The sequence below is a fragment of the Trachypithecus francoisi genome, unplaced genomic scaffold, assembly GCF_009764315.1.
Source record: "Trachypithecus francoisi isolate TF-2019V2 unplaced genomic scaffold, Tfra_2.0 Contig00319, whole genome shotgun sequence".
Lineage (NCBI taxonomy): Eukaryota > Metazoa > Chordata > Mammalia > Primates > Cercopithecidae > Trachypithecus > Trachypithecus francoisi.
Window position 1 is genome coordinate 167,538 of NW_022680566.1, and position 27,446 is coordinate 194,983.

General features: G+C 38.9%; 1 long non-coding RNA gene across 2 annotated transcripts; it reads left to right on the forward strand.

Annotated features, from left to right (window-relative positions):
• The first annotated feature begins 379 nt into the window (after positions 1–379).
• On the forward strand, positions 380–27,440 carry LOC117083278. Of its 2 annotated transcripts, XR_004437027.1 has the most exons (5): positions 380–391; positions 13,262–13,267; positions 24,534–24,594; positions 26,113–26,392; positions 27,409–27,440. It is a non-coding gene; the product is annotated as an uncharacterized LOC117083278 (long non-coding RNA). The 2 variants fall into 2 exon arrangements; XR_004437026.1 differs by lacking the exon at positions 27,409–27,440 and having other exon boundaries at positions 26,113–26,446.
• Positions 27,441–27,446: the final 6 nt, after the last annotated feature.

The following is a 27,446-nucleotide window of genomic DNA, read 5'->3' on the forward strand; positions in this document are numbered from 1 at the left end:
CTTCTCATAGAGCACTGTGGAAACCCTTTTGAAGAAAAAGGTACCATGGGATATTCTGGAGCATATTGAGGCCTATGGTGAAAAGTGAAATAGCCTCACACAAAAACTGGAAAGAAGTTTTCTGTGAAACTGCTTTGTCATATGTGTATTCATCTAACATAGATAAAGCTTGCTTTACATTACACAGCTTGGAAACTCTGTCATGGATGGATCCATGAAGGGACATTCGGGAGCACATTCAGGACTCTGGTGAAAAACGAAATACTTTCAGATAAAAACTGGAAAGAAGCTTTCTGTGAATCCACTTTTGCTATGTTTATTCATGTCACAGAGATCAAACTTTCTTTACATTACACAACTTGGAAACTCTGACATGGACAGATCCACGAAGGTACATTTGGGAGCACATTCAGGACTATGGTGAAAATGGAAATATCTTTAGATAAAAACTGGAGAACAGCTTTCTGAGAAACTGCTATGTGATGTGTGCATTCCACTCAGGGAGTTATACCTCTTTTCTCATAAGGCAGTGTTTGAACACTGTTCGTGTAAAACCGAAAAAGTGATATTTCAGAGCGCATTGAAGACTATGGCGAAACAGAAATATCCGCAAACAAAAACCAAAAAGAAGCGTTCCAGGAAACTGCTCTCTGATATGTGGATTAATTTCACAGAGTTAAAGCTTACTCTACATTACACAGTTTGAAAACTCTGTCTTTGAGAAATCTGCAAGGGGTTAATAAGTGGCGCCCGGAGGCTTGCGGTGAGCAAGGAAATGTGTTCCGATGAAAATTGGAAAGAAGTTTTCTGAACCACAGCCTGTGATGTGTGTTTTCATCTCACAGAGTTAAATCATTCTTTGGATTGAGAAGTTTGAAATAACTGTTTCTGTGGAACCTGAGAAAGGACATTTGGGAACGCTCTTTAGAATATGTAAAAAAAGAAATACCCTCAGATAAAAACCAGAAGGAAGTTTTCTGCGAAACTGCTCTGTGTCATGTGAATTCCAGTCACGCAATTAAGCTTCTTTTTTCATTTAGTAGTATTCTGACACTGTTTTTGTTTAGTCTGTGAAGGGATATTTGGAAGCACTTTGAGGCTTATGGTGAAAACCGAAATATCTTCAGATAGAATCTGGAGATAAGCTTTCCGAGGAGCTGCTTTGTGATGTGTGCATTGCACTCGCAGAGTTATACCTTTCTTCTCATAGAGGATTAGGGAATCCCTTTTGGAGAAAAAGTTACCAAGGGACATTCGGGAGTATACGGACAGCTATGGTGAAAAAGGAAATATCCTCAGACAAAAACTGGAAAGAAGCTTTCTGTGAAACTGCTCTGTGACAGATATGTATATTCATCTCACGTAGATAAAACTTTCTTTATAGTACGCAGTTTGGAAACTCCATCCTGGATGGATCTGCGAAAGGACATTCGGGAGCACGTTCAGGCCTATGGTGAAAAAGAAGATATCTTCAGATAAAAACTGGAGAGAAACTTTCTGAGAAATTGAGTTGTAATGTGTGCATTCCACTCAGGGAGTTATACCTTTTTTCTCATAAGGCAGTGTTTAAACCCTGTTCCTGTAAAACTGAGAAATTGATATTTTGGAGCACTTTGAAGACTATGGTGAAAGGTGAAATATCCTGAAATGAACCTAGAAAGAAGTGTTCCAAGAAGCAGGTCTCTGATATATGCATTCATTTCACAGAGTTAAAGCTTACTCTACATTGTTCAGTTTGGAAACTCTGTCTTTGAGGAATATGAGAAGGGATATTAAGAGGCCCCCTGAGGCCTGTGATGAGCAAGGAAATGTCTTCATATGAAAACTGGAAACTGGAGAGAAGCTTTCTAAGCAACTGCATTTTGATGTGTGTACTCATCTCATATAGTTAAACAATTCTTTGGGTTGAGCAGTTTGAAATCACTGTTTCTGTGGAATCTGGGGAAGGACATGTGGGAACGCTCTTTAGAATATGGAGAAAGAAAAATCCTCAGATAAAAACCAGAAGGAAGCTTTCTGTGAAACTGCTCTCTGTCATGTGAATTCATCTCACTCAGTTAAGCCTCTCTTTTCATTGAGCAGTTTTCTAACATTGTTTATGCTTAGTGTGTGAAGGGATATTTGGGAGTGCTTTGAGGCTTATGATGAAAAAGGAAATATATTCAGATACAAACTGGATAGAAACTTTCCAAGGCACTGCTTTGGGATGTGTGCATTCCATTCACATTGTTATACCTCTCTTCTCATAGAGGATTGGGTAATCCCTTTTGGAGAAAAAGCTACCAAGGAAACTTCAGGTGTATATGGACGGCTATGGTGAAGAAGGAAATATCCTCAGACCAAAACTGGAAAGAAGCTTTCTGTGAAACTGCTTTGTGATAGATATATTTATTCATCTCACATAGATAAAACTTTCTTTATATTACACAGTTTGGAAACTCCGTCATGGACGGACCCACGAAGGGACATTCAGGGGCACATTCTGTGCTATGATGAAAAAGTAGATATCTTCATCTAAAAACTGGAGAGAAGCTTTCTGAGATACTGCTTTGTGATGTGTGCCATCCACTCAGGGAGTTACAGTTCTTTTCTCATAAAGCAGTGTTTGAGCACTGTTTCTGTAAAATTGAGAAAGTGATATTTCAGAGCACAGTGAAGACTATAGCAAAAACTGAAATATCCTCAAATAAAAGCCAGAAAGAAACATTCCAAGAAACTGTTCTCTGATATATGCATTAATTTCACAGACATAAAGCTTACTCTACATTGCCCAGTTTGGAATCTCTGTCTTTGAGAAATCAGCAAAATGATATTAAGTGGCGCCGGGCAGTCTGTTGTGACCAAGGAAATGTCTTCCAATGGAAACTGTAGAGAAGCTTTCTGAGCAACTGCTTCCTGATGTGTGTATTCATCTCGTATAGTTAAATCATTCTTTGGATTGAGCAGTTTGAAAACACTGTTTCTGTGGAATCTGTGGAAGGATATTTAGTAATGATCTTTAGATTATGGAGATATCCTCAGATAAAAACCAGAAGGAGGCTTTCTGTGAAACTGCTTTGTGTCATGTGAATTCCACTCACTCAGTTCAGCTTCTCTTTTCATTGAGCAGTATTCTAACATGGTTTTTGTTTAGTCTGTGAAGGGATATTCAGGAGCATTTTGAGGCTTATAGTGAAAATGGAAGTATCTTCAGATAGAAAATGGAGAGAAGTTTCCTGAGGAGCTGCTTTGTGACGTGTGCATTCCAATCACAGAGTTATACCTTTCTTCTCATAGAGGATTGGGGATCCGTTTTGGAGGAAAAGCTACCAAGGGACATTCAGGAGTATATGGACGGTTATGATGAAAAAGGAATATCCTCAGACAAAAACAAGAAAGCAGCTTTCTGTAAAACCGCTTTCTGTTAGGTATGTTTATTCATCTCACATAGATAAAACTTTATATTATGCAGTTTGGAAACTCCGTCATGGATGGATCCACGAAGGGACATTTGGGAGCACATTCCATACTGTGGTGAAAAAGGAGATAACTTCATCTAAAAACGAGAGAAACTTTCTGAGAAACTGCTATGTGATGTGTGCATTCCACTCAGGGAGTTATACCTCTTTTCTCATAACACAGTGTTGTGACACTGTTCCTGGAAAACTGAAAAAAATGATATTTTGGAGAGAATTGAAGAATGTGGCAAAAAGTTAATATCCTCAAATAAAACACAGAAAGAAGTGTTCCAAGAAACTGCTCTCTGATATGCGCATCCAGTTCACAGTGTTAAAGTTTACTGTATGTTGCCCAGTTTGGAAACTCTGTCTTTGAGGTATCTGTGAAAGGATATTAAGTGGCAACCGGAAGCATGTGGTGAGCAAGAAAATATTCTGATGAAAATTGGAGAGAAGGTTCTGAGCAATGGCTTTGTGGTGTGTGTATTCATCTCATAGAATTAAAACATTCTTTGGATAGAGCAGTTTAAAATCACTGTTTCTGGGGAATCTGAAGAAGGACATTTGGGAACAGTTTATAGAATATGGAGACAGAAATATCCTCAGATAAAAACTTGAAGGAAGCTTTCTGTGAAACTGCTGTATGGCATGTGAATTCCTCTCGCTCAGTTAAGCTTCCCTTTTCATTGAGCAGTTTTCTAATACTGTTTATGTTTAGCATGCAAAGGGATATTCCAGAGCGCTCTGAGGCTTACGTTGGACAAGGGAATATGCTCAGATAGAAACTGGAGAGAAGCTTTCTGAGGAACTGCTTTGTGACACGTGCATTCCACTCACAGTGTTATACCTCTCTCCTCAAACAGCATCAGGGAAAACCTTTTGGAGAAAAAAGATATCAAGGGATATCCAGGAGCATATTGATGGCTATCGTGAAAAGGGAAATAGCCACAGGCAAAAACTCGTAGAAGGTTTCTTTGATATTGCTCTGTGCTATGTGCATTCATGTCACATATAAAAAGCTTTCTTTACATTCCTCAGCTTGGAAACTCTGTCATGGATGGATCCGAGAGGGACATTCTGGAACACATTCAGGAATATGGTGAAAAAGGAAACATCTTCAGAGGAAAACTCAAAAGAAATTTTATGTGAGTCTGCTTTTTGCTACGTTTAGTCCCCTCATATACGTAAAACTTTCTTTACATTAGACAGCTTAGAAACTCCGTCATGGATGGATTCACGAAAGTACCTTCGGGAGCACGTTCTGGACTATGGTGAAAAAGGAAATATCTTCAGATGAGAACCGGAGAGAAGCTTTCTGAGAAACAGCTTTGTGAGGTGTGCATTCTGAAGGGGTGGCCTGCCCCTCCACACCTGTGGGTGTTTCTCGTTAGGTGGAATGAGAGACTTGAGAAAAGAAATAAGACACAGAGACAAAGTATAGAGAAAGAAAAGTGGGGCCCAGGGGACCGGGGCTCAGCTTACACAGGACCCACGCCTGCACCGGTCTCTGAGTTCCCTTAGTATTTATTGATAATTATCTTTACCATCAAAAAGATAAGGGAGTGGCAGGACAATAGGATCATTTTAGGGAGAAAATCAGCAGTAAGACATATAGATAAAGATCTTTGTGACCTGAATAAGTTCAAAAGAAAATGCTGTGCCATGAATTGCATATGCAAACATCTCTATAAACCTTTTAGCAGTATTGCTCCAGCAAATCCCACCTTATTCCCAAAGGCAGCTTTCTCTTTGCTCAGTAAACAAAGCACACAATGGGTTTTACACGGAGATGTTCCATTGCCCAGGGACGGGCAGGAGACAAATGTTTTTCTCTTACTTGAGATTAAGAGAATGGTGATGACCTTTAACCACAAACAGCTTTTAGGCACTTGTTTAACAAAGCACATTCTGTACAGCCCAAAATACTTTAAACCTTAAGTCACCACAGCACATATCTCTTGCAAGGACAAAGTTGGCGGTAGGGTCACAGATTAACAGCATCTCAAATACAGAACCAAATGGAGTCTCTTAAATCTATTTCTTTCTACATGGACACAGTAACAGGCTGACCTCTCTTTTCCCCACACATTCCACTCAGAGAGTTATACCTCTTTTCTCATAAGGCAGTGTTTGAACCCTGTTTCTTCAAAATGAAAAAGTGGTATTTTGAGCACATTGAAGACTATGGTGAAAAGTGAAATATCTTCTAATAACACCCAGAAAGAAGCATTCCAAGAAACTCCTCTCTGTCATGTGCATTCATTTCAGAGAGTTAAAGTTTACTCTACATTTCCCAATTTGGAAACTCTGTCTTTGAGTAATCTGCAAAGGAATATTAACTGGTGCCTGGAGGCCTGTGGTGAGCAAGGAAATGTCTTCCGTTGAAAACTGGAGAGAAGCTTTCAGAGCAACTGCTTTGTGATCTGTGTATTCATCTCATATAGTTACATCATTCTTTGGATTGAGCAGTTTCAAATCACTGTTTCTGTGGAACCTGAGAAAGGACATTTGGGAATGCTCTTTAGAAAATGCTGAAAAAGGAATATCCTCTGATAAAAACCAGAATGAAGCTTTCTGTGAATCTGCTCTGTGTCTTGTGAATTCTGCTCACACTGTTAACCTTCTCTTTTCATTGAGCAGTATTCTAACACTGTTTTTCTTTAGTCTGCAGATGGATATTCGGGAGCTATTGAGGCTTATGGTGATAACAGAAATATCTTCAGATAGAAACTGAAGAGAAGCTTTCTGAGGAGCTGCTTTGTGAGGTGTGCATTCCACTCAAGGAGTTACACCTTTCTTCTCATTGAAGATTGGGGCATCCCTTTTGGAGAAAATGTTACCAAAGGACATTCAGGAGTATATGGACACCTATGGTGAAAAGGAAATATCCTCAGACGAAAACTGGAAAGAAGCTTTCTGTGAAACTGCTTTGTGATATATATGTTTATTCATCTCACATAGATACATTTTTCTTTATATTATGCATTTGGAAACTCCGTCATGAACGGATCTGTGAAGGGACATTCGGGAGCACATTCATTCAGATAAAAACTGCAGAGAAGCTTTCTGAGAAACTGCTTTGTAATGTGTGCTTTCCACTCAGAGAATTAAATCTCTTTTCTCAGAAGGCAGTGTTTGAACACTGTACCTGTGAAACTGAAAAAGTGATATTTCAGAGCGCGTTGAAGACTATGGCGAAAAGTGAACTATCCTCAAATAAAACCCAGAAAGAAGCATTCCAAGAAACTCCTCTCTGATATGTGCATTCATTTCACAGAGTTAAAGCTTACTCTACTTTGTCAGTTTGGAAACTCTGTCTTTGAGGAATCTTGCGAAGGGATATTAAGTGCGCCTGGAGGCTTGTGGTGAGCAAGGAAATGTCTTCCGATGAAAACTGGAGAGAAGCTTTCTGAGCAACTGCCTGTAATGTGTGTTTCATCTCATAGAGTTAAATTACTGTTGGATTGAGCAGTTCGAAATCACTGTTTCTGTGGAATCTGAGGAAGGACATTTGGGAACACTCTTTAGAATTTGGAGAAATAGCCTCAGATAGACCAGAAGAAAGCATTCTGTGAAACTGCTGTGTGTTGTGTGAATTCCTCTCACTCAGCTAAACTTCTCTTTTCATTGAGCACTTTTATAACACTTTATGTTTAGCATGCGAAGGGATTTCGGGAATGCTTTGTGGCTTAAGGTGAACAAGGAAATATGTTCTGATAGTAACTGAAGAGAAGCTTTCAGAGTAACTGTTTTATGACGTGTGCATTCCACTTACAGTGTTATACCTCTCTTCTCATACAGCACCAGGGAAACACTTTTGGTGAAAAAGGTACCAATTGATATCCAGGGACATATTGACGTCTATAGTGAAAAAGGATATATCTTCAGATAACAACTGGAAAGAAGCTTTCTGTGAATCTGCTTTTTGCTATGTTTATTCATCTCACATAGATAAAGCTTTCTTTACATTACACAGCTTGGAAACTCTGTCATGGATGGACACACGAAGAAACATTTGGGAGCACATTCAGGACTATGATGAAAAAGGAAATATCTTCAGGTAAAAACTAGAAAGAAGCTTTCTGTGAATCTGCTTTTTGCTATGTTTACTCATCACTCATAGATAAAGCTTCCTTTACATTATGCAGCTTGGAAACTCCGTCATGGACGGGTCCGCGAAGGGATATTCGGGATCACATTCGGGCCTATGGTGAAAAAGGAAACCTCTTCAGATACAAACTGGAGAGAAACTTTCTGAGAAACTGCTTTGTGATGTGTGCATTCCACTCAGGGAGTTATACCTCTTTTCTCATAAGGCAGTGTATGTTTGAACACTGTTCCTGTAAAACGGAAAAAGTGATATTTTGGAGCTCCCTGAACTATGGCAAAAAGTGAAATATAATCAAATAAAACCCAGAAAGAAGCGTTCCAAGAAACTGCTCTGTGATATGTCCATTCATTTCACAGAGTTAAAGCTTACTCTACATTGCTCAGTTTGGACACTCTGTCTTTGAGGAATCTGCAAAGGGATACCAATTGGCGCCCAGAGGCCTCTGGTGAGCAAGGAAATATCTTCCGTTGAAAACAGGAGAGAAGTTTTCTGAGCAACTGGTTTTTGATGTGTGTATTCATCTCGTAGATTTAAGCCATTCTTTGATTGAGCATTTTGAAATCACTGTTTCTGTGGAACCCAAGAAAGGACATTTGGGAATGCTATTAAGAATATGCTAAAAAAGAAATACCCTCAGATAAAACCCAGAAAAAGCTTTCTGTGAAAGTGTTCTGTGTCATGTGAATTCCATTTGCAAAGTGAAGCTTCTCTTTTCATTAAGCAGTATTCTAACACTGTTTTAGTTTAGTCTTCTAAGGGATATTCGGGAGCACTTTGAGGCTTATGGTGAAAACGGAAATATCTTCAGATAGAAACTGGAGAGAAACTTTCTGAGGAGCTGCTTTGTGATGTGTGCATTCCACTCACAAAGTTACACTTTTCTTCTCATAGAAGATTGGGGAAAAAGCTACCAAGGGACATTCGGGAGTATATGGACGGCTATGGTGAAAAAGGAAATATCCTCTGACAAAAACTGGAATGAAGCTTTCTGTGAAACTGCGTTGTAATAGATATGTTTATTCACCTCACATAGATAAAACTTTATTTCTATTACGAAGTTTGAAACTACTTAATGAACGGATTCGTGAAGGGAGATTCAGGAGCACATTCAGTCCTATGATGAAATAGGAAATATCTTCAGATAAAAACTTCAGAGAAGGTTTCTGAGAAACTGCTTTGCGATATGTGCATTTCACTCAGGGAGTTATACCTCTTTTCTCATAGGCATTGTTTGAACACTGTTCCTGTAAATCTGAAAAAGTGATATTTCCGAGCACATTGAAGACTATGGCAAAAAATGCAATATCTTCAAATAAAACCCAGAAAGAAACGTTCCAAGAACCTACTCTTTGATAGGTGCATTCATTTCACAGAGTTAAAGCTTACTCTACATTGCCGAGTTTGTGGACACTCTGTCTCTGAGGAATCTTCTAAGGGACATTAAGTTGCACCCAGAGGCCTATGGTATGAAAGGAAACGTCTTCCGATGAAAACTGGAGAGAAGCTTTCTGAGCAACTGCTTTGTGAGGTGTGTATTCATCTCATAGAGTTAAACCCTTCCTTGGATTGAACAGTTTGCAATCATTGTTTCTGTGAAATCTGAGGAAGGACATTTGAGGACACTCTTATAAATATGGAGAAGGAAATATCCTTACATAAAAACCAGAAGGAAGCTTTCTGTGAAACTGTTATTGTCATGTGAATTCCTCTTGCTCAGTTAAGCTTCTCTTTTCATTGAGCAGTTTTCTAACACTTTTTACGTTTAGCGTGTGAAGGGATATTCGGGAGCGCTTTGAGGCTTATGTTGAAAAAGGAAATGTGTTCAGACAGAAACTGGAGAGAAGCTTTCTGAGGAACTGCTTTGTGACGCTTGCATTCGACTCACAGTGTTATACCTCTCTTCTCATACAGCATTGGGAAACCCTTTTGGAGAAAAAGATACCAAGGGGTATCTGGGAGAATATTGACACCTATGGTGAATAGGGAAATAGCCACAGACAAAAACTCATTAGAACCTTTCCATGAAACTGCTCTGTGCTATGTGTATTCATCTCACATACAAAAAGCTTTCTTTACAATACACAGCTTGGAAAATCTGTCATGGACAGATCCGAGAGGGACATTCTGGGGCACATTCAGGACTATGGTGAAAAAGGAAATATCTTCAGATGAAAACTCGAAAGAAATTTTATGTGAATGTGCTTTTTGCTACGTTTATTCATCTCATATAGGTAAAGCTTTCTTTACATTAGGCAGCTTAGAAATTCCATCATGGACGGATTCACGAAGGTAACTTCGGGAGCACTTTCTGGACTATGGTGAAAAAGGAAATATCTTCAGATGAGAACCGGAGAGAAGCTTTCCGAGAAACAGCTTTGTGATGTGTACATTCCACTCAGGGAGTTATACTTCTTTTCTCATAAGGCAGTGTTTGAACCCTGTTCCTTCAAAACCAAAAAAGTGATATTTCAGAGCACATTGAAAACTATGGTGAAAAGTGAAATATCCTCATATAACACCTAGAAAGAAGTGTTCCAAGAAACTGCTCTCTGACATGTGCATACATTTCAGAGAGTTAACGTTTACTCTACATTTCCCAGTTTGGAAACTCTGTCTCTGAGTAATCTGCGAAGGAATATTAAGTGGTGCCTGGAGGCCTGTGGTGAGCAAGGAAATGTCTTCCGTTGAAAACTGGAGAGAAGCTTTCAGAGCAACTGCTTTGTGATGTGTGTATTCATCTCATATAGTTACATCATTCTTTGGATTGAGCAGTTTCAAATTACTGTTTCTGTGGAACCTGAGAAAGGACATTTGGGAATGCTCTTAAGAATATGCTGAAAAAGAAATACCCTCTGATAAAAACCATAAAGAAACTTTCTGTTAAACTGCTCTAGGTCACGTGAATTCCACTCTTACACGTAAGCTTCTGTTTTTATTGAGCAGTATTCTGACACTGTTTTAGGTTAGTCAGCTAAGGGATACTCGGAAGTGCTTTGAGGCTCACGGTGAAAAGGGAAATATAATCAGATAGATACCGGAGATAAGATTTCCGAGAAGCTGCTTTGTGACGTGTGCATTAAACTCACAGAATTATACTTTTCTTCTCATAGACGATTGGGGAATCCCTTTTGGAGGAAAAGCTACCAGGGGACATTCGGGAGTATATGGATGGCTATGGTGAGAAAGGAAGTATCCCCATACAAAAACTGGAAAGAACCATTCTTTGGATTGAGCAGGTTGAAATCACTGTTTCTATGGAATCTGAGGAAGGACATTTGGAAACACACTTTAGAATATGGAGAAAGAAATATCCTCAAATAAAAAGCAGAAGGAAGCTTTCTGTGAAACTGCTGTGTGTTGTGTGAATTCCTCTCACTCAGCTAAGCTTCTCTTTCATTGAGCAGTTTTTTTTTTAAATTATACTTTAAGTTCTAGGGTACATGTGCATGACGTTTATATCATGTATAACTCCCCAATGCAATCCCTCCCTCCTCCCCCTTCCCCATGATAGGCCCCAGTGTGTGATGTTCCCCTTCCCGAGTCCAAGTGATCTCATTGTTCAGTTCCCACCTATGAGTGAGAACATGCGGTGTTTGGTTTTCTCTTCTTGTGATAGTTTGCTAAGAATGATGGTTTCCAGCTGCATCCATGTCCCTACAAAGGACGCAAACTCATCCTTTTTGATGGCTGCATAGTATTCCATGGTGTATATGTGCCACATTTTCTTAATCCAGTCTGTCACAGATGGACATTTGGGTTGATTCCAAGTCTTTGCTATTGTGAATAGTGCCGCAATAAACATACGTGTGCATGTGTCTTTGTAGTAGAGTAATTTATAATCCTTTGGGTATATACCCAGTAGTGGGATGGCTGGGTCATATGGTACATCTAGTTCTAGATCCTTGAGGAATCGCCATACTGTTTTCCATAATGGTTGAACTAGTTTACAATCCCACCAACAGTGTAAAAGTGTTCCTATTTCTCCACATCCTCTCCAACACCTGTTGTTTCCTGACTTCTTAATGATTGCCATTCTAACTGGTGTGAGATGGTATCTCATTGTGGTTTTGATTTGCATTTCTCTGATGGCGAGTGATGATGAGCATTTTTTCATGTGTCTGTTGGCTGTATGGATGTCTTCTTTTGAGAAATGTCTGTTCATATCCTTTCCCCACTTTTTGATAGGGTTGTTTGCTTTTTTCTTGTATATTTGTTTGAGTTCTTTGTAGATTCTGGATATTAGCCCTTTGTCAGATGAGTAGGTTGCAAAAATTTTTTCCCATTCTGTAGGTTGCCTGTTCACTCTGATGGTAGTTTCTTTAGCTGTGCAAAAGCTCTTTAGTTTAATGAGTTCCCATGTGTCAATTTTTGCTTTTGCTGCCGTTGCTTTCGGTGTTTTAGACATGAAGTCCTTGCCCATGCCTATGTCCTGAATGGTACTACCTAGATTTTCTTCTAGGGTTTTTATGGAATTAGGTACCATTCCTTCTGAAACTATTCCAATCAATAGAAAAAGAGGGAATCCTCCCGAACTCATTTTATGAGGCCAACATCATCCTGATACCAAAGCCTGGCAGAGACACAACAAAAAAAGAGAATTTTAGACCAATATCCTGATGAACATCGATGCAAAAATTCTCAATAAAATACTGGCAAACCGGATTTGGCAGCACATCAAAAAGCTTATCCACCATGATCAAGTGGGCTTCATCCCCGGGATGGAAGGCTGGTTCAACATTCGCAAATCAATAAACGAAATCCAGCATATAAACAGAACCAAAGACAAGAGCCACATGATTATCTCAATAGATGCAGAAAAGGCTTTTGACAAAATTCAACAGCCCTTCATGCTAAAAACACTCAATAAATTCGGTATTGATGGAACGTACCTCAAAATAATAAGAGCTATTTACGACAAACCCACAGCTAACATCATACTGAATGGGCAAAAACTGGAAAAATTCCCTTTGAAAACTGGCACAAGACAGGGATGCCCTCTCTCACCACTCCTATTCAACATAGTGTTGGAAGTTCTGGCTTGGGCAATCAGGCAAGAGAAAGAAATCAAGGGTATCCAGTTAGGAAAAGAAGAAGTCAAATTGTCCCTGTTTGCAGATGACATGATTGTATATTTAGAAAACCCCATTGTCTCAGCCCAAAATCTCCTTAAGCTGATAAGCAACTTCAGCAAAGTCTCAGGATACAAAATTAATGTGCAAAAATCACAAGCATTCTTATAGACCAATAACAGACAAGCAGAGAGCCAAATCAGGAATGAACTTCCATTCACAATTGCTTCAAAGAGAATAAAATACCTAGGAATCCAACTTACAAGAGATGTCAAGGACCTCTTCAAGGAGAACTACAAACCACTGCTCAGTGAAATAAAAGAGGACACAAACAAGTGGAAGAACATACCATGCTCATGGATAGGAAGAATCAATATCGTGAAAATGGCCATACTGCCCAAGGTGATTTATAGATTCAATGCCATCCCCATCAAGCTACCAATGACTTTCTTCACAGAATTGGAAAAAACGGCTTTAAAGTTCATATGGAACCAAAAAAGAGCCCGCATTGCCAAGACAATCCTAAGTCAAAAGGACAAAGCTGGAGGCGTCACGCTACCTGACTTCAAACTATACTACAAGGCTACAGTAACCAAAACAGCATGGTACTGGTACCACAACAGAGATATAGACGAATGGAACAGAACAGAGTCCTCAGAAATAATACCACACACATCTACAGCCATCTGATCTTTGACAAACCTGAGAGAAACAAGAAATGGGGAAAGGATTCCCTATTTAATAAATGGTGCTGGGAAAATTGGCTAGCCATAAGTAGAAAGCTGAAACTGGATCCTTTCCTTACCCCTTATACGAAGATTAATTCAAGATGGATTAGAGACTTAAATGTTAGACCTAATACCATAAAAACCCTAGAAGAAAATCTAGGTAATACCATTCACGACATAGGCATGGGCAAGGACTTCATGTCTAAAACACCAAAAGCAACGGCAGCAAAAGCCAAAATTGACAAATGGGATCTCATTAAACTAAAGAGCTTTTGCACAGCAAAAGGAACTATAATCAGAGTGAACAGGCAGCCTACAGAATGGGAAAAAATTTTTGCAATCTACTCATCTGACAAAGGGCTAATATCCAGAATCTACAAAGAACTCAAACAAATATACAAGAAAAAAACAAACAACCCCATCAAAAAGTGGGGAAAGGATATGAACAGACATTTCTCAAAAGAAGACATCCATACAGCCAACAGACACATGAAAAAATGCTCATCATCACTCGCCATCAGAGAAATGCAAATCAAAACCACAATGAGATACCGTCTCACACCAGTCAGAATGGCAATCATTAAGAAGTCAGGAAACAACAGGTGTTGGAGAGGATGTGGAGAAATAGGAACACTTTTACACTGTTGGTGGGATTGTAAACTAGTTCAACCATTATGGAAAACAGTATGGCGATTCCTCAAGGATCTAGAACTAGATGTACCATATGACCCAGCCATCCCACTACTGGGTATATACCCAAAGGATTATAAATTACTCTACTACAAAGACACATGCACACGTATGTTTATTGCGGCACTATTCACAATAGCAAAGACTTGGAATCAACCCAAATGTCCATCTGTGACAGACAGGATTAAGAAAATGTGGCACATATACACCATGGAATACTATACAGCCATCATAAAGGATGAGTTTGCGTCCTTTGTAGGGACATGGATGCAGCTGGAAACCATCATTCTTAGCAAACTATCACAAGAAGAGAAAACCAAACACCGCATGTTCTCACTCATAGGTGGGAACTGAACAATGAGATCACTTGGACTTGGGAAGGGGAACATCACACACTGGGGCCTATCATGGGGAGGGGGTAGGAGGGAGGGATTGCATTGGGGAGTTACACATGATAGAAATGATGAATTGATGGGTGCTGACGAGTTGATGTGTGCAGCACACCAACATGGCATAAGTATACATATGTAACTAACCTGCACTTTATGCACATGTACCCTAGAACTTAAAGTATAATAATAAAAAATAAAAATAAAATAAAAATAAAAAAATAAAAAAATAAAAAAAAATAAAAAAAAGGATCATATTCAGACCAATGGTGAAAAAGTAAATATCTTCAGATAAAAAGTGGAGAGAAGTTTTCTGAGAAACTGCTTTGTGATCTGTGCCTTCCACTCAGAAATTTATGCGTCTTTTCTCATAAGGCAGTGTTTGAATACTGTTCCCGTAAAACCAAAAAAGTGATATTACGGAGGGCATTGAAGTCTGTACAAAAAGTGAAATATCCTCAAATAAAACCCAGAAAGAAGCCTTCCAAGAAACTGCTCTCTGATACGTGCTCTCATTTCACAGAGTTAAAGCTTACTCTACATTGCCCAGTTTGGAAACTCTGTCTTCGAGGAATCTGCAAAGAGATATTAAGTGTTGCCCAGAGGCCTGTGATGAGCAAGGAAATGTCTTCCATTGAAAACTGGAGAGAAGCCTTCTGAGCAACTGCTTTGTGATGTGTGTATTCATCTCATAAAGTTAAATCATTCTTTGGATTGAGCAGTTTGAATTCACTGCTTCTGTGGAATCTGAGGAAAGACATTTGGGAACGCTCTTTAGAATAAGCTGGAAAAGAAATACCCTCAGATAAAAGCCACAAGAAAGCTTTATGTGAAACTGCCCTGTGTCTCGTGAATTCCACTCACACAGTTAAGTTGCTGTTTTCATTGAATTGTTTTCTAACACTGTTTATGTTTAGAGTGGGAAGGGATATTCGGGAGTGCTTTAAGGCTTACGGTTAAAAAGGAAATATGTTCAGATAGAAACTGGAGAGAGGCTTTGTGAGGAGCTGCTTTGTGACGTGTGCATTCCACTCACAGAGTTGTGCCTTTTGTCTCATAGAGGATTGGGGAATCCCGTTTGGAGATAAAGGTACCAATGGACATTCAGGAGTATATGGACGGCTATGGTGAAAAAGGAAATATTCTCAGACAAAAACTGGAAAGAAGTTTTCTGTGAAACTGCTTTGTGATAGATATGTCTATTCATCTCACATAGAGAAAACTTTCTTAATATTACACAGTTTGGAAACTCCATCATGGAAGGATCCGTGGTGGGACATTCAGGAACACATTAAGGCCTATGATGAAAAAGGAAATATCTTCAGATAAAAACTGCTAAGAAGATTTCTCTAAATCTGCTTTTTGCTATGTGTATTCATCTCAAGTAGATAAAGCTTTCTTTACATTACGCAGCTTGGAAACACTGCATGGACGGATTCGCAAAGGGACATTTGGGAGCACATTCAGGCCTATGGTGAAAAAGGAAATGTCTTCAAATAAAAACTGGAGAGAAACTTCCTGAGAAAAGGCTTTGTGATGTGGACATTCCGTTCAGAGAGTTATACCTCTTTTCTCATACGGCAATGTTTGAACACTGTTCCTGTAAAACCCAAAAAGTGATATTTTGAAGAGCATTGAAGACTATGTTAAAAAGTGAAATATCCTCAAATAAAACCCAGAAAGAAGCGTTCCAAGAAACTGCTCTCTGATATCTGCATTTATTTCACAGAGTTAAAGCTTACTCTACATTGCCCAGTTTGGAAACTCTGTCTTTGAGGAATTTGTGAAGGGATATTAAGTGGTGCCCTGAGACATGAGGTGAGCACGGAAACGTCTTCCAATGAAAACTGGAGATGAACTTTCTGAGCAACTCCTTTGAGATGTGTGTATTCATCTCATAGAGTTAAACCATTCCTTGGATTGAGCAGTCTGGAATCACTTTTTCTGTGTAACCTGAGGAATCACATTTGGGAAGGCTCTATAGAATATGGAGAAAGAAATAACCGCAGATAAAAATCAGAAGGAAGCTTTCTGTGAAACTGCTGTGTATCGTTTGAATTTCTCTCACTGAGTTTAGCTACTCTATTCATTTTGCAGTTTTCTTACACTGTTTATGTTTAGCGTAGTAAGGAATATTCGGGAGAGCTTTGAGGCTTATGGTGAAAAAGGAAATACATTGAGATAGAAACTGGAGAGAAGCTTTCCGAGGAACTGCTTTGTGACGTGTGCATTTCACTCACAGTGTTATACCTCTCTTCTCAGACAGCATCAAGGAAACCCTTTAGCAGAAAAAGTTGCCAAGGGATATTAGGGAGCATATTTACGTATATTGTGAAAAGGGAAATAGCCTCAGACAAAAACTGAAAAGAAGCTTTCTGTGAAACTCCTCTGTGCTATGTGTATTTATCTCACACAGATAAAGCTTTCTTTACATTATGCAGTTTGGAAACTCCGTCATGCACGGATCCGCTAAGGGACATTCGAGAGTACATTCAGGCCTATGGTGAAAAAGGAAATATCTTAGGATAAAAACTGGAGAGAAGCTTTCTGAGAAACTGCTTTGTGATGTGTGTATTCATCTCATGGAGATAAACCATTCTTTGGATTGAGCAGTTTGAAATCACTGCTTTGGTGGAATCTGAGGAAGGACATTTGTGAACGGTCTTTAGATTATGGAGAAGAAATATCCTCAAATAAAAACCAGAAGGAAGCTTTCTGTGAAACTGTAATATGCCATGTGAATTCCTCTCTCTCAGTTAAGTTTCTCTTTTCATTGAACAGTTCTCTAACACTGTTTTTGTTTAGTGTGCGATGGGATATTTGGGAGCGCTTTGAGTCTTACGGTGAAAAAGGAAATACGTTCAGATTGAAACTGGAGAGAAGCTTTCCAAGGAGTTGCTTTGTGACGTGTGCATTCCACTCACAGTGTTATACCTCTCTTCTCATAGAGCATTGTGGAAACCCTTTTGGAGAAGAAGCTACCAAGGGACATTCTGAAGCATATTGATGCCTATGGTGAAAAGAGAAATAGCCTCAGACAAAAACTGGAAAGAAGCTTCCTGTGAAACTGCTCTGTGATATTTGTATTCATCTCATATAGACAAAGCTTTCGTATATTACGCAGCTTGGAAACTGTCATGGACGGATCCACGAAGGGACATTCGGGAGCACATTCAGGACTATGGTGAAAAAGAAAATATCTTCAGTTAAAAACTGGAAAGAAGCTCTCTGTGAATCTGCTTTTTGCTATGTTTATTCATCTCACATCAATAAAGATTTCTTTACATTATGCAGCTTGGAAACTCTGTCATGGACGGATCCATGAGGGGACATTCAGGAGCACATTCAATAATATAGTCAAAACGGAAATATCTTCAGATAAAAATTAGAGAGAAGTTTTCTGAGAAACTGCTTTGTTATGTGTGCATACCACTCATGGAGTTATACGCCTTTTCTCTTAAGGCAGTGTTTGAACACTGTTCCTGTAAAACCAAAAAGTGCTATTTCGGAGCGCATTGAAGACTATGGCAGAAAGTGAAATATCCTCAAATAAAACCCAGAAAGAAGCATTCCAAGAAACTGCTCTCTGACATGTGTACTCATTTCACAGAGTTAAAGTTTACTCTACATTGCCCAGTTTGGAAACTCTGTCTTTGAGGAATCTGTGAATGGATATTAAGTGGCGTCCGGAGGCCTGTGGTAAGCAAGGAAATGTCTTCCGTTGACAACTGGAGAGAAGCTTTCTGAGTAACTGTCTGTGATGTGTTTATTCATCTCATAAAGTTCAATCATTCTTTGAATTGAGCAGTTTGAAATCACTGTTTCTGTGGAACCTGAGAAAGGACTTTTGGGAACACTCTTTAGAATATGCTGAAAAAGAAAAACCCTCTGATAAAAACCACAAGGAAGCTTTTTGTGAAACTACTCTGTGTCATTTGAATTCCACTCACACAGTTAAGCTTCTCTTTTCATTGAGCATTATTCTTACACTGTTTTTGTGTAGTCAGCGAAGGGATATTTGGGAGCGCTTTGAGGCTCATGTTGAAAACAGAAATATCTTCAGATAGAAACTGGAGAGAAGCTTTCTGAGGAGCTGCTTTTTGACGTGTGCATTCCACTCACAGAATTATACCTTTCCTCTCATAGAGGATTGGGGAATTTTTTTGGAGTAAAGCTACCAAGGGACATTCGGGAGTATACGGATGGCTATGGTGAAAAAGCAAATATCCTCAGACAAAAACCGGAAAGAAGCTTTCTGTGAAATTGCTTTGTGATAGATATGTATATTCATTTCACATAGATATGACTTACTTTACAGTATGCAGTTTGGAAACTCCGTCATGGACAGATCCACGAAGGGACATTCGGGAGCACATTCAGGATTAGGGTGAAAAAAGAAATATCTTCAGATAAAACTGGAAAGAAGTTTTCTGTGAATCTGCTTTTTGCTATGTTTATTCATCTCACATAGATAAAGCTGTCTTTATATTACGCAGCTTGGAAACTCTGCCATGGATGGATACGTGAAGGGATATTCGGGATCACATTCAGGCCTATTGTGAAAAAGGAAATATCCTCAGATAAAAACTAAAAAGAAGCTTTCTGAGAAACTGCGTTATGATGTCTGAATTCATCTCATAGACTTAAAATTTCACTTCGTGGGGCAATCTGCTACCACTGTTTTTGGGAAATTTGTGAAGGCATATTTTGGATCACATTGAAGCCTATGTTGACAAAGGAAATCTCCTCAGATAAACACTAGAAAGAAGCTTTCTGAGAAACTTCTTTATGATGTGTGAATTCATATCATAGAGTTACACCTTTCTCTCAATGAAGCAGTTTGCTAACACTGGTTTCGTGGAATCTGGAAAGTGATACTTGGGAGTGCATTGAGGGCTATGGTGAAAAAGGAAATATCCTCAGATAAAAACAAGATGCTTTCTGAGAAACTACTTTCTGATATCTGAATTCGCTTTACAGAGTTACACTTTCGTTTCACGAAGCAGCCTCTTACCATCGTTTTTGAAGAATCAAAAAGGGATATTTAGGATCGCATTAAAGCCTCCATTGAAAGGTAGTATTTTCAAATAAAAATGAGAAAGAAGCGTTCTGAGAAACTGCATTGCGATGAATGACTGCAACTCAGAGAGTTACACTTTCCTTTTCATTGATCAGTTTGCCAACACTGTTTTCTTCAAATCTGCAATGGGATTTCTTAATGCAATGAAGCTTATGGTGGCAAAGGAAATCTCCTCAGATAAAAACGAGGCAGAAGCTTTCTGAGAAACTGCTATATGATGTCTCAATTCATCTCACAGAGTTAAAATTTCACTTCAAGGAGCAGTCTGTTACCACTGTTTGTGGGGAATTTGTGAGATGATATTTTGGATCGCATTGAAACCTATGTTGACAAAGGATATCTCCTCAGATAAAAAATATAAAGAAACTTTCTGAGAAACTTCTTTCTGATGTGTGAATTCATCTCACAGAGATTCACCTTTCCCTTCTTGTAGCAGTTTGCTAACAGTGTTTTCAGGGAATCTGCAAAGTGATATTTGGGAGTGTATTGAGGGCTATGGTGAAAAAGGAAATATCCTCAGATAAAAACTGAAAAGTCACTTTCTGAGAAACTGCATTCTGATATCTGAATTCATCTCACAGAGCTACACTTTCATTTCATGAAGCAGTCTCCTACCATCGTTTCTCGGAATCTGAATGGGATATTTTTTATCTCATTTAGCCTATGCTGACAAATGAAGTATCTTCAAATAAAAATGAGAAAGAAGCATTCTGAGAAACTGCATTGTGATGTGTGAATGCAACTCAGAGAGTTACATCTGTCTTTTCATTGATCAGTTTGCTAACACTGTGTTCTTGAAATCTGCTATGGGATATTTCTTAGTGCAGTGAAGCTTATAGTGACAAAGGAAATCTTCTCAGATAAAAATGAGAAAGAAACTTTCTGAGAAACTACTTTGTGATGTGAGAATGCATCTCTTAGAGTTACACCTGTGTTTCGAGGACCCGTTTGCCATCACTGTTTCTGTGGAATCCTAGAAGTGATAATGTGGATCGGTATGAAGAGTCTATGGACAAAAGACATATGTTCAGATAAAAACCAGAGTGAAACTTTCTGAGAAACTGGTTTGTGATGTGTGAATTCATTGCACAGTGACACCACTCTTTCTTGGAGGAGTTTGCTAGCACTGATTTTGTGGAATCTCAGAAGTGATATCTTCGATATCATTGAATCCCAGGGTGGAAAAGGAAACATCCTCAGATAAAAACTGCATAGAAGTCTTCTGAGAAACTGCTTTGTTGTAGGTGAATTCAGCTCACAGAGTTACAGCATTGTTTTCATTGAGAAGCTTGCTAACCGTGTTTTTGCAGAATCTGCAATGAGACACATGGGAGCACTCTGAGACCAGAAATAAACTCAGATGAAAAAGGAAAGAAGCTTTCTGGGAAACTGCTTTATGATGTGTGAATTCATCTCACAGAGTTACACTACTCTTTCCGGGAGGAGTTTGCTAGCAATTTTTCTGTGGAATTTCAGAAGTGATATTTTGGATATCACTGAATCCCATGGTAAAAAATGAAATATCCTCAGATAAAAAATGGAGAGAAGCCTTCTCAGAAACTGCTTTGTGATGTGAGAATTCATCTCACAGAGCTACATCTTTGTCTTCATGAAGCAGTTTGCTAACACAGTTTTCGAGGAATCCACAAAATGATACTTGGGAACGCAATGCAATGAGGTCTACGGTGAAAAAGGAAATATTCTCAGATAAAAACTGGAAAGAAGCATTCTGAGAAACTGTATTGTGATGTGTGAATGCAAGTCACAGAATTACACATATCTTTTCATTGATCAGCTTGCTGACACTCTTTTCTTGAAATCTGCAGTGGAATATTTCTCAGCACCATGAAGCTTATGGTGACAAAGGAAATGTCCTCAGATAAAAACTAGAAAGAAGGTTTCTGAGAAACTCTTTTGTGATGTGTGAATTCATCTCGCAGAGTTACACCTTTCTCTCAATGAAGCAGTTTGCTAACACTGTTTTTGTGGAATCGGTAAAGTGATATTTGGGAACGCCTTGAGGCCTATGATAAAAAAGGAAATATACTCAGATAAAAACTAGAAAGAAGCATTCTGAGAAGCTACTTTATGATTGTGTGAATTCATCTCACAGAGATAAACCTTTCTCTTCATGAAGCAGTTTGCTAACACAATTTTCCTGAAATCCATAGAGTGATATTTGGTAATGCTGAGGCCTAAAATAAAAAGGAAATATCCTCAGATAAAAACTAGTAAGAAGCTTTCTGAGAAACTGCTTTATGATGTATGAAACCATCTCACCCAGTTAAAGTTTCACTTCATGAAGCAGTCTGTTACCACTGTTTTTGGGGGAATTTGTGATGCGATATTTTGTACCGCATTGCAACCTATGCTGACATAAGAAATCTTCTCAGATAAAAACTAGAAAGAAGCTCTCTGAGAAACTTCTTTGTGATGTGTGAATTCATCTCACAGAGTTACACCTTTCTCTCAATGAAGCAGTTTGCTAACACTGTTTTTGTGGAATCGGTAAAGTGATATTTGGGAACTCCTTGAGGCCTATGATAAAAAAGGAAATATACTCAGATAAAAACTAGAAAGAAGCATTCTGAGAAACTAATTTATGATTGTGTGAATTCATCTCACAGAGATAAACCTTTCTCTTCATGAAGCAGTTTGCTAACACACTTTTCCTGGAATCCATAGAGTGATATTTGGTAACGCTGAGGCCTAAAATAAAAAGGAAATATCCTCAGATAAAAACTAGTAAGAAGCTTCTGAGAAACTGCTTTATGATGTATGAAATCATCTCACCCAGTTAAAGTTTCACTTCATGGAGCAGTCTGTTATCACTGTTTTTGGGGAATTTGTGATGCGATATTTTGTACTGCATTGAAACCTATGCTGACGTAAGAAATCTTCTCAGATAAAAACTAGAAAGAAGCTCTCTGAGAAACTTCTTTGTGATGTGTGAATTCATCTCACAGAGATACACCTTTCTCTCAATGAAGCAGTTTACTAACACTGTTTTCGTAGAATCCGCAATGTGATATTTGGGAGCGTATTGAGTGCTACTTTGAAAAATTAAATATCCTCAGATAAAAATTAGAAAGAAGCTTTCTGATAAATGAATTCATCTCACAGAGTTAAACTTTCATTTCACGGAGCAGTATCTCACCATTGTTTTGGGGAATCTGAAAGGGATATTTTGGATCTCATTGAAGTCTACGCTGACAAAGGAAGTATCTTCAAATAAAAACGAGAAACAAGAGTTCTGAGAAACTGCATTGTGATGTGTAACTGCAACTCAGAGAGTTACATCTGTCTTTTCATTGATCTGTTGGAAAGGTGATACTTTTCAACTGATGGAGGGAAAGGTGTAACTCTGCGAGATGAATACATTCACTACAAAGCAGATTCTCAGAAAGCTTCTTTCTAGTTTTTATCTGAGGATATTTCCTTTGTCACTGTAAGCTTCATGGCACTGACAAATATCTTATTTTAGATTTCAAGAAAACGGTGTTAGCAAGCTGATCAATGAAAAGAAATGTGTAACTCTGTGACTTGCATTCACACATCACAATGCAGTTTCTCAGAACAGTTCTTTCCAGTTTTTATCTGTGAATATTTCCTTTTTCACCGTAGCCTTCAATGCGCTCTCATATATCACTATGCGGATTCCACGAAAACAGTGTCAGCAACTGCTTCATGAAGACAAAGGTATAGCTCTGTGAGATGAATTCACACACCACCAAGAAGCTTCTGAGAAGGCTTCCCTCCAGGTTTTATCTGAGGATATTTCACTTTTCACCATGGGATTCAATGATATCCAAAATATCACCTCTGAGATTTCACAGAAAAAGTGCTAGCAAACTCCTCCATGAAACAGTGATGGAACTCTGAGAGAAGAATTCACACATCACAAAGCAGTTTCTCAGAAAGCTTCTTTCTGGTTTTTATCTGAGGATATTTTCTTTGGCCATATAGTCTTCAAAGCAATCCGAAATATCAGTTCTCAGATTCCACAAAACAGGGCTATCAAACAGCTCCACGAAAGACACGTGTATCTCTGTGAGTTGAATTCACACATCACAAGGCAGATTCTCGGAAAGCTTCTTTCCTTTCTCATTTGAGTTTATTTCTGGTCTCAAAGAGCCCCCTTGGGTCTCATTGCAGATGCTACGAAAACGCTGTTAGCAAGTTTCTCAATGAAAATAGTGCTGTAACCCTGTGAGCTGAATTCACCTACAACAAAGCAGTTTTTCACAGGGGGTATCTGCAGTTTTTATCTGAGGATATTTCATTTTCCACCCTGGGATTCAAAGATGTCCAATATATCACTTCTGAGATTCACAAAATCAGTGCCAGCAAACTCCTCCATGAAAGAGTGGTGTTACTGTGAAATGAATTCACACATCTCAAACCAGTTTCTCAGAAAGCTTTATTCTGCTTTTTATCTGAGGATATTTCCTTTGTTCATAGAGTCTTCATACCGATCCAAATTATCACTTCTCAGATTCCACAAAAACAGTACTAGCAAAAGGCTCCTCGAAACACAGGTGTAACTCAAAGAGATGCACTCTCACACCACAAAGCAGTTTCTCAGAAAGCTTCTCTCTGGTTTTTATCTGAGGAGATTTCCTTTGTCACCGTAAGCTTCATTGCACTAAGAAATATCTCATTGCAGATTTCAAGAACACCGTGTTAGCAAAATGATCAATGAAAAGAAAGGAGTAACTCTCTGAGTTGCAGTCACACATCAAAATGCAGTTTCTCAGAACGCTTTTTTCTCTTTTTTGTTTGAAGATACTTCCTTTGTCAGAGTAGGCTTCAATGCAATCCAAAATATCCCTTTCAGATTCCCCAAAAACAATGGTAAGAGACTGCTCCATGAAACCTAAGTGTAACTCTGTGAGATGAATTCAGATGTCAGAAAGCATTTTTCTAGTTTTTATCTGAGGACATTTCCTTTTTCACCATAGCCCTCAATGCATATCACTTTTCAGATTCCATGAAAACATGTGAGCAAACTGCTTCACTGAGAGAAAAGTGTAACTCTGTGAGGTGAATTCACACATCACAAAGAAGTTTCTCAGAAAGCTTCTTTCTAGGTTTATCTGAGGATATTTCCTATTTCATTATAGGCCATGAAAGAGTGGTGTAACACTGTGAATTCACACATCACAAAGCAGTTTCTCAGAAAGCTTCATTCCGGTTTTTCTCGGAGTATACTTCCTTGGTCCTTATACTCTTCAACCCATCCGAAATATCAGTTCTCAGAATCCACAAAAACAGTGCTAGCACAAGGCTGCACGAAACAGTGGGGTAACCCGGTGAGGTGAAGTCACATATCAGAAAGCAATTTCTCAGAAAGCTTCTTTCACGTTTTCATCTGAGGATAATTCCTTTGTCACGGTAAGCTGCATAGCGCTAAGAAGTATCCCATTGTATATTTCAAGAAAACTGTGTTAGCAAACTCATCTCTCAAAAGAAAGGTGGAACTCTGTGAGTTGCATTCACACATTGCAATGCTGGTTCTCAGAACGCTTCTTTGCAGTTTTTATCTGAGGATCTTTCCTTTTTCACCATAGCCCTCAAAGAGCTCCCAAATTTCACTTTGCAGAATCCACGAAAACAGTGTTAGCAAGCTGCTACAAGAGGGGAAAGGTGAAACTCTGTGTGATGAGTTCACACATCAGAAAGCAATTTCTGAGAAAGCTTATTTCCAGTTACTATCTGAGGATATTTCCTTTTTCATCATAGGCCTCAATGCACTCCCAAATAACACTTTGCAGATTCCACCAAAACCGTGTTAGCAAACTGCTTCATGAAGACTGAGTTGTAACTCTGTGAGATGAATTCACATATCACAAAGACTTTGCTCACAAAGCTTCTCTCACGTTCTCAATTGAGAATATTTCCCTTCTCAGCCTAGGCCTCAATGCCATCCAAAGTAGGCCTTCTCAGGTTCCTCAAAGAAAGTGTCGATCGACCGCTCCATGAAACGCAAGTGTAACTCTGTGAGATAAATTCACACATCACAAAGAAGGTTCCAAGAAAGCTTCTTTCTAGTTTTTATCTGAGGATATTTCTTTTGTCACTGTATGCTTCATTACTCTAGGAAGTATCCCGGTGCAGATTTCAAGAGAACTATGTGAGCAAACGGATCCCTGAAGAGAAAAGGGTAACTATGTGAGTTGCATTCACAAATCACAATGCAGCTTCTCAGAACGCCTCTTTCCAGGTTCTATCTGAGGCTATTTCCTTTTTCACCACAGACCTCAATGAGCTCCCAAATGTCCCTTTGCAGAATCCAGGAAAACAGAGTTAGCAAACTGCTTCGTGAAGACAGAGATGGAACTCTGTGAGATGAATTCACATATCACAAAGAAGTTTCTCAGAGGGCTACTTTCTAGGTTTTATAGGAGGATATTCCATTTGTCACCGTAGGCTTATTTTCGCTAAGAAACATCCCAATGCAGATTCCAATAAAATAGTGTTAGCGAACGGATCAATGAAAAAGAAAGGGTAACTCTGTGAGTTACACTTCAAAATTGAAAATTCACATGTCACATGTGAGTTCAAAATTTACATGTCACAATGCAGTTTCTCAGAACGCTTCTTTCCAGTATTTATCTGAGGATATTTTCTTTTTCACCATAGCCCTCCATTGGCTTCCAAATATCACCTTGCAAATTCCACAAGAACAGTCTTAGCGAACGGCTACTTAAGGGCAAAGGGGTAACTCTGTGAGATGAGTACACAGACCACAAAGAAGTTTCTCAGAAAGCTTCTTTCTCATTTTTATCGGAGGATATTTCCTCTGGCCCTACAGTCTTTAGAGGGATCCGAAATATGGGTTCTCTGATTCCACAAAACAAGGATAGCAAACGGCTCCACGAAATACAGGTGGAATTCAGTGAGTTGAATGCACACATCACAAAGCATTTTCTCTGAAAGCGTCTTTCCTGTTTGAGCTCAGGTTATTTGTGGTCTTGGAGTGCCACCATGTGTCTTATTACAGATTGTGTCAAAACACTGTTAGCAAGTTTCTCAATGAAAACAATCATGACACTCTGTGAGCTGAATTCACCCACAACAAAGAAGTGTCTGAGAAGGCTTCTCTGCAGATTTGTCTGAGGATATTTCATTACTCACCATGGGATTCAACCATATCCAAGATATCACTTCTGAGATTCCACACATTCAGTGCTAGCAGACTCCTCCATCAAAGAGTGGTGTAACACTGTGAACTGAATTCACACATCACAAAGCAGTTTCTCAGAAAGCTTCATTCCGGTTTTTCTCAGAGGATACTTCCTTGGTCCTTATACTCTTCAAACTCATCCGAAATATCAATTCTCAGAATCCACAAAAACAGTGCTAGCACAAGGCTGCATGAAACAGTGGGGTAACTCAGTGAGGTGAAGTCACATATCAGAAAGCAATTTCTCAGAAAGCTTCTTTCACATTTTCATCTGAGGATACTTCCTTTGTCACTGTAAGCTGCATAGCGCTAAGAAGTATCCCATTGTATATTTCAAGAAAACTGTGTTAGCAAACTCATTTCTGATGAGAAAGGTGGAACTCTGTGAGTTGCATTCACACATCGCAATGCTGGTTCTCAGAACGCTTCTTTGCAGTTTTTATCTGAGGATCTTTCCTTTTTCACCATAGCCCTCAAAGAGCTCCGAAATTTCACTTTGCAGAATCCACGAAAACAGTGTTAGCAAGCTGCTACAAGAGGTGAAAGGTGAAACTTTGTGTGATGAATTCACACATCAGAAAGCAATTTTTGAGAAAGCTTCTTTCCAGTTACTATCTGAGGATATTTCCTTTTTCAATATAGGCCTCAATGAGCTCCCAAATATCACTTTGCAGAATCCACGAAAACAGTGTGAGCAAACTGCTTCATGAAGATAAAGATGTAACTCGGTGAGAAGAATTCACATATCACAAAGGG